Below are 11,629 nucleotides of genomic sequence, written 5' to 3'. Positions count from 1 at the left end.
CAACTTTTTCATGCTCCACTTTCACTTTCATCAAGAGGCTCTTTTGTTCTTCTCACTTTCTGCAATAAGGGTGGTGTCATCTGAATATCTGAGGTTATTGATATTTCTCCTGGCAGTCTTCATTCCAGTTTGTGCATCATCCAACCTGGCATGTTGTATGATGTACTCTGCATATAAGTTAAATAATCAGGGTGACAATATATAGCCTTGAAGTACTCCTTTCCTGATTTGGAACCAGTCTGTTGTTCCGCGTCCAGTTCTAACTATTGCTTCTTGACCTGCACACAGATTTCTCAGGAGGCAGGTCAGGTGTTCTGGTATTCCCATCTTTTTAAGAATTTTCCAGTTTGTTGTGATCCACATAGTCAAAGGCTTTGGCATAGTCAATAAAGCAAAAGTAAATGTTTTTCTGTAATCTCTTGCTTTTTCGATGATCCAGCAGATGCTGGCAATTTGCTCTCTGGTTCCTCTGCCTTTTCTACATCCAGCTTGAACATCTGGAAGTTCATGGTTCACAAACTGTTGAAGCCTGGCTTGGAAAATTTTGAGCATTACTTTGCAAGCATATGAGATGAGTGCAACTGTGTGGTAGTTTGAACATTCTTTGGCATTGCCTTTCTTTGGCATTGGAATGAAAACTGACCTTTTCCAGTCCTGTGGCCACTGCTGAGTTTTCCAAATTTGCTGGCATATTGAGTGCAGCACTTTCACAGTATCATCTTTTAGGACTTTAAATAACTCAGCTTGAATTCCATCACCCCCACTAGTTTTGTTCATTGTGATGCTTCCTAAGGCCCATTTGACTTCGCATTCTAGGATGTCTGCCTCTAAGTAAGTGATCACACTGTCATTATTATCTGGGTCATGAAGATCTTTTTTGCATAGTTCTTATGTGTATTCTTGCCACCTCTTCTTAATATCTTCTGCTTCTTTAGGTCCATACCATTTCTGTCCTTTATTGTGCTTATCTTTTCATGAAATGTTCCCTTGGGATCCCTAACTTTCTTGAAGAGGTCTCTAGCCTTTCCCATTCTATAGTTTGCCTCTATTTCTTTGCATTGATCACTGAGGAAGACTTTCTTATCTCTCCTTGCTATTCTTTGGAACTCTACATTAAAATGGGTATATCTTTCCTTTTCTCCCTTGCCTTTAGCTTCTCTTCTTTTCACAGCTATTTGTAAGGCCTCCTCAGAGAACCATTTTGTCTTTTTCCATTTCTTCTTCTTGGGGATGGTCTTGACCCCTGCCTCCTGTACAATGTCACAAACCTCCATCCACAGTTCTTCAGGGACTCTGTCTATCAGATCTGATGCCTTGAATCTGTTTGTTACTTCCACTGTATAATCGTAAAGGATTTGATTTAGGTCATACCTGAATGGTCTAGTGGTTTTCCCCACTTTCTTAAATTTTAGTCTGAATTTGGCAATAAGGAGTTCATGATTTGAGCCACAGCCAGCTCTCGGTCTTGTTTTTCCTGACTGTATAGAGCTTCTCCATTTTTGGTTGCAAAGAATAAAATCAATCTGATTTCAGTATTGACCATCTGGTGATGTCCATGTTTAGAGTCTTCTCTCGTGTTGTTGGAAGACGGTGTTTGCTATGACCAGTGCTTTCTCTTGGCAAAACTCTATTAGCCTTTGACCTGCTTCATTCTGTACTCCAAGGCCAAATTTGCCTGTTACTTCAGGTATCTCTTGACTTCCTAATTTGTATTCCAGTCCCCTATGTTGAAAAGGAATCTTTTTGGGCTGTTAGTCCTAGAAGGTCTTGTAGATCTTCATAGAACCATTCAATTTCAGCTTCTTTAGCATTTCTGGTTGGGGCACAGACTTGGATTACTGTGATATTGAATGGCTTGCCTTGGAAATGAACAGAGATCATTCTGTCATTTTTGAGATTTCACCCAAGTACTGCATTTTGGACTCTTTTATTGATTATGATGGCTATTCTATTTCTTCTAAGGGATTCTTGCCCACACTAGTGAATATAATGATCATCTGAGTTGAACTCACCCATTCCAGTCCATTTTAGTTCACTGATTCCTAAAATGTCAATGTTTACTCTTGCTATCTCCTGCTTGACCATTTCTAATTTACCTTGATTCAAAGACCTAACATTTAGGTTCCTATGCACTATTGTTCTTTACAGCATCAGACTTTACCTCCAACACAAGTCACATTCACAACTAGGTGTTGTTTTTTCTTTGGCTCTGTCTCTTCATTCTTTCTGGAGTTATTTCTCCACTCTTTTCCAGTGTCATATTGGGCACCTACTGACCTGGGGAGTTCACCTTTAAGTGTCTTATCTTTTTGCCTTTTCATGTTGTTCATGGGGTACTCAAGGCAAGAATACTGAAGTGCTTTGCCATTCTCTTTTCCAGTGGACCCTGGTATAGCCAACAGGGGAAAAAACCCTTCTTTGGGAAGTTGCAAGTCTATTGTAAACAGTAATGCTAAGCATGTTCTTCTGTACATTTTAGTGGGGTGTTTGCATAAGAGTAGAATTCCAGGTTTAAATATTTGGATATTTTCTGAACTGTAGCAGGCAGCACCAAACTAATTCAGAGTGCCCAAATCAATTTACTCTCAACAGATCTATTTCAAGTATTTTTATTTTGATGCTTTTATAAATGGTATACATCATTAAAATTTATTTTATGTGTTGCTAATGTATAGAAGAACATATAACAATTATAAATACATAAACACCCAAGAGAGGAGCACCTCAATATGTAAGGCAAATGCTATAAGTATGAAAGAGGAAATTAACAGTAACACAATAATAGTGGGAGACTTTAATACCCCACTCACACCTATGGATAGATCAACCAAACACAAAATTAGAAAGGAAACACAACCTTTAAATGATACAATCAACCAGTTAGACCTAATTAATATCTATAGGACATTTCAACCCCGGACAATAAATTTCACCTTTTTCTCAAGTGCACATAGAACATTCTCCAGGATAGATCACATCCTGGGCCATCTTGCCTTGGTAAATTCAAAAAAATTAAAATCATTTCAAGCGTCTTTTCTAATCACAGTGTGGTAAGATCAGATGTCAATCACAGGGAAAAAAACTATTAAAAGTTCAAACATATGGAATTTAAACAACACATTTCTGAATAACCACCAAATCACAGAAGAAATCAGAAAGGAAATCAAAATATGCATAGAAACAAATGAAAATCAAAACACAACAACCGAAAACCTGTGGGATTCAGTAATAGCAGTGCTAACAGAAAGGTTCATAGCAATACAAGCTTACCTCAAGAAACAAGAGAAAAATCTAATAAATAACCTAACTTTATACCTAAAGCAACTAGAAAAAGAAGAAATTAAGAACCCCAGGGTTAGTAGTAGGAAAGAAATAATAAAAATTAGGGCAGAAATAAATGAAAAAGAAACAAAGAAGAAAGAAACAAAAGCAAAAATCAACAAAACTTAAAGCTAGTTCTTTGAGAAGATAAATAAGATAGACAAACCATTAGCCTGACTCATCAAGAAAAAAAGGGAGAAGAATAAAATCAACAAAATCAGAAATGGAGAAATCACAACAGACAACACAGAAATAAAAATGATCAGAAGAGACTACTATCAGCAACTATATGCTAATGAAATGGACAACTTGAAAGAAATGGATGAATTCTTAGAAAGCTATAACCTTCCAAAACTGAACCAGGAAGAAATAGAAAATCTTAACAGACCCAGCACAAGCACAGAAATGGAAACTGTAGTCAAAAATGTCAAAAATCGTCCAAGAAACAAAAGCCCAGGACCAGATGGCTTCACAGGTGAATTCTTCCAGAAATTTAGAGAAGAGCTAACACCTATCCTACTCAAACTCTTCCAGAAAATTGCAGAGGAAGGTAAACTGCCAAAATCATTCTATGAGGCCACCATCATCCTAATACCAAAACCAGACAAAGATGCCACAAAAGAAGACACCCTGCTTATTTAACTTATATGCAGAGTACATCATGAGAAACATTGGGCTGGAAGAAGCACAAGCTGGAATCAAGATTTCCAGGAGAAATATCAATAACCTCAGATATGCAGATGACACCACCCTTATGGCAGAAAGTGAAGAGGAACTAAAAAGCCTCTTGATGAAAGTGAAAGAGGAGAGGGAAAAAGTTGGCTTAAAGCTCAACATTCAGAAAACCAACATCATGGCATCTGGTCCCATCATTTCATGGGAAATAGATGGGGAAACAGTGGAAAGTGTCAGACTTTCTTTTCTTGGGCTCCAAAATCACTGCAGATGGTAACTACAGCCATGAAAGGAAGCCTCCTTGGAAGGAAAGTTATGACCAATGTAGATAGAATATTAAAAAGCAGAGACATTACTTTGCCAACAAAGGTCCGTCTAGTCAAGGCTATGGTTTTTCCAGCGGTCATGTATGGATGTGGTAGTTGGACTATAAAGAAATCTGAGTGCCAAAGAATTGATGGTTTTGAACTGTGGTGTTGGAGAAGACTCTTGAGAGTCCCTTGGACTGCAAGGAGATCCAACCAGTCCATCCTAAAGGAGATCAGTCCTGGGTGTTCATTGGAAGGACTGATGCTGAAGCTGAAACTCCAATACTTTGGCCACCTCATGCGAAGAGTTGACTCATTGGAAAAGACCCTGATGCTGGGCGGGATTGGGGGCAGGAGGAGAAGGGGACGACAGAGGATGAGATGGCTGGATGGCATCACCGACTTGAGGGACATGAGTTTGAGTAAACTCTGAGAGTTGGTGATAGACAGGGAGTCCTGGCATGCTGTGATTCATGGTGTCACAAAGAGTCAGACACGACTGAGTGACTGAACTGAACTGAACTGAACTGAACAGGCCAATATCACTGATGAACATAGACGGAAAAATCCTCAACAAAATTCTAACAAACAGAATCCAACAACATATTTAAAAGATCATACATCATGAACAAGTGGACTTTATCCCAGGGATGCAAGGATTCTTCAATATTTGCAAATCAATCAATGTGATACACCACATTAACAAATTGAAAGATAAAAAACCATATAGATGCAGAGAAAGCCTTTGACAAAATTCAACACCCATTTATGACAAAAACTCTCCAGAAAGCAGGCATAGAAAGAATATACCTTAATATAATAAAAACCATATATGATAAACCCACAGCAAATATTATCCTCAATGGCAAAAAATTGAGAGCATTTCCCCTAAAGTCAGGAACAAGACAAGGATGCCCACTCTCACCACTACTATTCAACATAGTTTTGGAAGTTTTAGCCACAGCAATCAGAGGGGAAAAAGAAATAAAAGGAATCCAGATTGGAAAAGAAGAAGTAAAATTCTCACTGTTTGCAGACAACATGATCCTCTACATAGAAAATCCTAAAGATGCCACCAGAAAATTACTAGAGCTAGTTGATGAATATAGTGAAGTGACAGGATATAAAATTAACAGAGAAATCGCTTGCATTCCTATGCACTAACAATGAGAAAACAGAAAAAGAAATTAAGGAAACAATTCCATTCACCATTGTGACAAAAAGAATAAAATACTAGGAATGAATCTACCTAAAGAAACAAAGACCTGTATATAGAAAACTATAAAACCATGATGAAAGAAATCAAAGATGACACAAATAGATGGAGAAATATACCATGTTCATGGATTGGAAGAATCAATATAGTGAAAATGAGTATATTACCTAAAGCAATCTATAGATTCAATGCAATCCCTTTCAAGCTACCAATGGCATTTTTCACAGAACTAAAACAAATAATTTCACAATTTGTATGGAAATACAAAAAAACCTTGAATAGCCAAAGCAATCTTGAGAAAGAAGAATGGAACTGGAGGAATCAACCTGCCTGACTTCAGACTATGCTACAAAGCTACAGTCATCAAGACACTATGGCAATGGCATAAAGACAGAAAGATAGATCAATGGAACAAAATAGAAAGCCCAGAGATAAATTCACACACCTATGGATTCATTATTTTTGACAGGAGAGACAAAAATATACAGTGGAAAAAAGACAATCACTTTAACAAGTGATGCTAGGAAAATTGGTCAGCCACCTATAAAAGAATGAAACTAGAACACTTTCTAATACCATATACAAAAGTAAACTCAAAATGGATTAAAGATCTAAATGTAAGGCCAGAAACTGTAAAACTCCTAGAGGAAAACATCAGCAAAACACTCTCTGACATAAATCACAGCAAGATCCTCTATGACACACCTCCCAGAGTAATGGAAATAAAAGCAAAAATAAACAAATGGAACCTAATTAAACTTAAAAGCTTTTGCACAACAAAGGAAACTATAAACAATGTGAAAAGATAGCCTTCAGAATGGGATAAAACAATAGCAAATGAAGCAACTGAAAAATAATTAATCTCAAAAATATACAAGCAGCTCATGCAGCTCAATGCAAGAAAAATAAATGACCCAATCAGAAAATGGACCAAAGAACTAAACAGACATTTCTCCAAAGAAGACATACAGATGGCTAACAAACACATGAAAAGATGCTCAACGTCACCCAGTATCAGAGAAATGCAAATCAAAACCACAATGCGGTACCATCTCACGCCGGTCAGAATGGCTGCTATCAAAAACTACAAACAATAAATGCTGGAGAGGGTATGGAGAAAAGACAACCCTCTTAAACTGTTGGTGGGAATGCAAACTAGTACAACCACTATGGAGAACAGTGTGGAGATTCCTTAACAAACTGGAAATAGAACTGCCTTATGACCCAGCAATCCCACTGCTGGGCATAGACACTGAGGAAACCAGAATTGAAAGAGACACGTGTACCCCAGTGTTCATCGCAGCACTGTTCATCATAGCCAGGACATGGAAGCAACCTAGATGACCATCAGCAGACGAATGGATACAGAAGCTGTGGTACATATACACAATGGGATATTACTCAGCTATTAAAAAGAATACATTTGAATCAGTTCTATGAGGTGTATGAAACTGGAGCCTACTATACAGAGTGAAGTAAGTCAGAAAGAAAAACACCAATGCAGTATCTTAATGCATATATATGGAATTTAGAAAGACGATGATGATGACCCTATACGTGAGACAGCAAAAGAGACACAGATATAAAGAACAGACTTTTGGACTCTGAGGGAGAAGGTGAGGGTGGAATGATTTGAGGGAATAGCATTGAAACATGTATATTACCACATGTGAAATAGATGACCAGTCCAAGTTTAATGCGTGAAACAGGGCAATCAAAGCCAGTGCACTGGGACAACCCAGAGGGATGGGATGGGGAGAGAGGTAGGAGGGGGGTTTGGGATGGGAGACACATGTACACCCATGGCTGATTCATATCAATGTATGACAAAAAAACTACCACAATACTGTAAAGCAATTGCCTCCAATTAAAATGAATTAATTAATTGAAAAAATAATAAATACCATTGATTTTTGTGTACATACCACATGAAAGTGAAAGTGAAGCCATTCAGTCATGTCTGACTCTTTGCAACCCCATGAACTGTAGCCTACCAGGCTTCTCCATCCTTGGGATTTTCCAGGCAAGAATACTGGAGTGGGTTACCAATTCCTTCTCCAGGAGATCTTCCCGACCCAGGGATTGAACCCGGGTCTCCCGCATTGTAGGCAGAGGCTTTACCATCTGAGCCACCAGGGAAGTCCAATACTCCTTGCTAAATTTGCTGATTAAGTCTATGTTATCTGTAAATTTTCAATGTACTTTAATATACATAATCATGTTGCTGTTACTTTTCAGTCGCAATGTTGTGTCCGACTCTTGGTGACCCTGTGGACTGTAGCCTGTCAGGCTCCTCTGTCATCCACTATCTCCCAGAGTTTGCTCAAATTCATGTCTATTAAGTTGGTGATACAATCTAACAATCTTATCCTCTGCCACCCTCTTCTCCTTTTGTCTTCAATCTTTCCCAGCATCACTGGCTTCCCTGGTGGCTCAGTGGTAAAGAATATGCCTGTAGTGCAGAAGACATAGGAGGTGTGAGTTGAGTCCTTGGGTTGGGAAGATCCCCCTAGAGGAAGAAACAGCAATCCATTCCAGTATTCTTGCTGAGAAAATCCCATGGACAGAGGAGCCTGGTGGGCTCCAGTCAATGGGGTCACAAAGTGTCAGACACGACTGAACATGCATGCCTTTCCCAGTCTCAGGGTCTTTTCCAGTGAGCTGGTTCTTCACATCAGGTGGCCAACATATTGGAGCTTCAGCTTCAGCATCAGTCCTTCCAATGAATATTCAGGGTTGATTTCCTTTAGGATTGACAATACATGCTGCTTAGGAGTCAGTAATTTTCTTAAAGGGAAAGTGAAACAAAGTATCTTCCCAGTGCACTTGTTTGACTTAGTCGCACAAGGTCTGACTTTCTTGGTTGACACCAATGCCTTCAGACAACTGTGGAGTTTTCTTAACTTATATTTTATGCAGCATTTATGGTTGTTCTTGATGATACAGCTGGTAGGGTAGTTTGACAGGTTGATAGATAACAAGCTACTCTATTAAAGTTGACAGTAGAAGCTCTGGTCATTCTCTTACAAAACATACTTCAAAAAGTGACCTTCAGAGGTGAATGATAGAGAAGCAATAGCTGGCAGTCTGGTTATTTTTCTCTGTTAAGTAAAAACTTAACTAGAGCAATTCATAGCAGAAACCAAATGAAAAAGAAGAAAAACTCTCTATGTGTGTCTGTGTTCCACAGGGGAGGAATGCATCTTATAAATTTTTACATTTTAATTGAATCCTTGATGTCTTCTGGCATTAGATTTAGTGGGGTCACTGAGGCTGAAATAAATATTTAGGCTACATCAGTAAGGTTGCCTTGAAATGTGGGATTTCTGTATATGTTATTTTATATTCATGCTTCTCTTTCACTCAGATACATTGAGCTGTTATTTGCATTTAAACTGCATAGACCTTGGAAATGGAAGTTTTCCAATAACACAAAATGGTTCCTTAAGCTGTAGGGTTTTTTTACATTGAGAATGGGTGCAGGTAAATTAGTTGGATAAAGTTTATTCTTTTTACACTTTGAGGAAATGGAGGTCCAGGTTACACTGACAGTTTTAGAGAAAGTAATCAGCAGAATGTGACATCTTTTCCTGAACATTGATCTTCTCATTTGAAATGAAAATAATTTCTCAAGAATTAGCTTTTAGTACACAGTATCTCAACTGCCTCTTGGGCCATCTGTGGTCAAAATCTTTCCCTCCATCCACTTTATGTCCTTCATTGATCCCAGAGCCAGGCAATTTTCTTATTCAGTCACTGTGGATAACATCCACCCACAAGGTTCCTCTTGGATGTTCCCTCAGTTCTTTGACTCCTTTGGTCACCATCTAAAAGAGGTAATCAACAACGTACACCCCAGATTCTCAGGGAAATGGAACAGATATGGGAGTATATAAGCCTTTTTTATAAAAGCCAAAGTCAAAACCCTCTGACATTTGAGTGAAAAAGAAGAAAGACAAATCAGAAAAAGTACTCCAGAGTGAATAAACAGGTTTGAAGTAATTGCAGTGCTATTTACTCTTTAAATCTTTAGAGTAGAATGATACTAAAGATACTTTTGCAGCTGGTATATGAAGCAGAGTGCTAAGTAAAAATAAAGAAGCTTTCTTTAAGAGTCTACTGATTACAAATTCAAAGCACTGGAATGCTGCCACTGTGACCTGTAGCAGCTTTGGAGAAGGCTAAAAAACAAGCACACAGTAAAGAGCCACTGGCCTGGTCAAAATTTGAAACCCCCAAATTTTAGCTAATGTGTTGTGATTTAAGCACCTGGATTTTCCTTGGACATAATTACTGAACCACATGATCAACTCAATCACTCAGTCGTGTCCAACCCTGCGACCCCGTGAACTTCAGCACGCCAGGCTTCCCTGTCCATCACCAACTCCTGGAGTTACTCAAACTCATGCCCATCAAGTCGGCGATGCCATCCAATCGTCTCATCCTCTGATGTCCCCTTCTCCTCCTGCCTTCAAATCTTTCCCAGCATCAGGGTCTATTCCAATGAGTCAGTTCTTTGCATCATGTGGTCAAATTATTGGAGCTTCAGCTTCAGCATCAGTCCTTCCAGTGAATACTCAAGGGACTGTCTAAGGGACTCTTAAGAGTCTTCTCCAACACCAAGTTCAAAAGTATCAATTCTTTGATGCTCAGCTTTCTTTATGGTCCAACTCTCACATCCATACATGAACACTGGAAAGAACATAGCTTTGATTAGATGGACCTTTGTTGGCAAAGTAATGTCTCTGCTTTTTAACATGCTGTCTAGGTTGGTCATAGCTTTTCCTCCAAGGAGTAAGTGTCTTTTAATTTCATGGCTGCAGTCACCATCTGTAGATATTTTGGAGCCCCAAAATATAAAGTCTGTCACTATTTCCATTGCTTCCCCATCTATTTGCCATGAAAGCATGGGACCGGATGCCATGATCTTAGTTTTCTGAATGTTGAAAACTTCCAGCAGAGGCATGGGTCGACTGTGGCCTGGTGCAGGATTGGGGGCACTGAGTGTGGTAGTGAGTGCAAGACCTCCTTTTGAAGGAGGTCACCATTATCTTCATTACCTCCACAATACTTTGGCCTCAGATCAAACAACAGGGAGGGAACACAGACCCGCCCATCAATGAAAATTGGATTAAAGATTTACTGAGCATGGCTCTGACCATCAGAACAAGACCCAGTTTCTCCCTCAATCAATTTCTCCCATCAGGAAGCTTCCATAAGCCTCTTATCCTTATCTGTCAGAGGGCAGGCAAAATGAAAACCACAATCACAGAAAACTAATCAAACTGATCACATAGACCGTTCAGTTCAGTCGCTCAGTCTTGTCCGACTCTTTGAGACCCCATGAATTGCAGCATGCCAGGCCTCCCTGTCCATCACCGACTCCTGGAGTTTACTCAAACTCATGTCCCTCAAGTCGGTGATGCCATCCAACCATCTCATCCTCTGTCGTCCCCTTCTCCTCCTGCCCCCAATCCCGCCCAGCATCAGGGTCTTTTCCAATGAGCCAACTCTTCACATGAGGTGGCCAAAGTATTGGAGTTTCAGCTTCAACATCAGTCCTTCCAATGAACACCCAGGACTGATCTCCTTTAGGATGGACTGGTTGGATCTCCTTGCAGTCCAAGAGACTCTCAAGAGTCTTCTCCAACTCCACAGTTCAAAAGCATCAATTCTTTGGCGCTCAGCTTTCTTCACAGTCCAACTCTCACATCCATACATGATCACTGGAAAAACCATAGCCTTGTCTAATTCAATGAAACCATGAGCCAAGCCATGTAGGGCCACCCAAGACAGAGGGGTCATGGTGGAAAGTTCTGACAAAATGTGGTCCACTGGAGAAGGGAATGGCAAACCACTTCAGTATTCTTGCCTTGAGAACCCCATGAACAACACAAAAAGGCAAAAAGATAAGACAATGAAAGATGAACTCCCTAAGCTGGTAGGTGCCTAATATGCTACTGGAGAAGAGTGGAGAAATAACTCCAGAAAGAATGAAGAGACAGAGCCACAGACAAAACAACACCTAGTTGTGGATGTGACTGGTGATGGAAGTAAAGTCCAATGATGTAAAGAACAGTAGTGCATAGGAACCTGAAATATTAGGTCC

Source organism: Cervus canadensis, chromosome 12 (assembly GCF_019320065.1).
Source record: "Cervus canadensis isolate Bull #8, Minnesota chromosome 12, ASM1932006v1, whole genome shotgun sequence".
NCBI classification, from domain to species: Eukaryota; Metazoa; Chordata; class Mammalia; order Artiodactyla; family Cervidae; genus Cervus; species Cervus canadensis.
Note: the sequence above shows the minus strand (reverse complement) of the source record.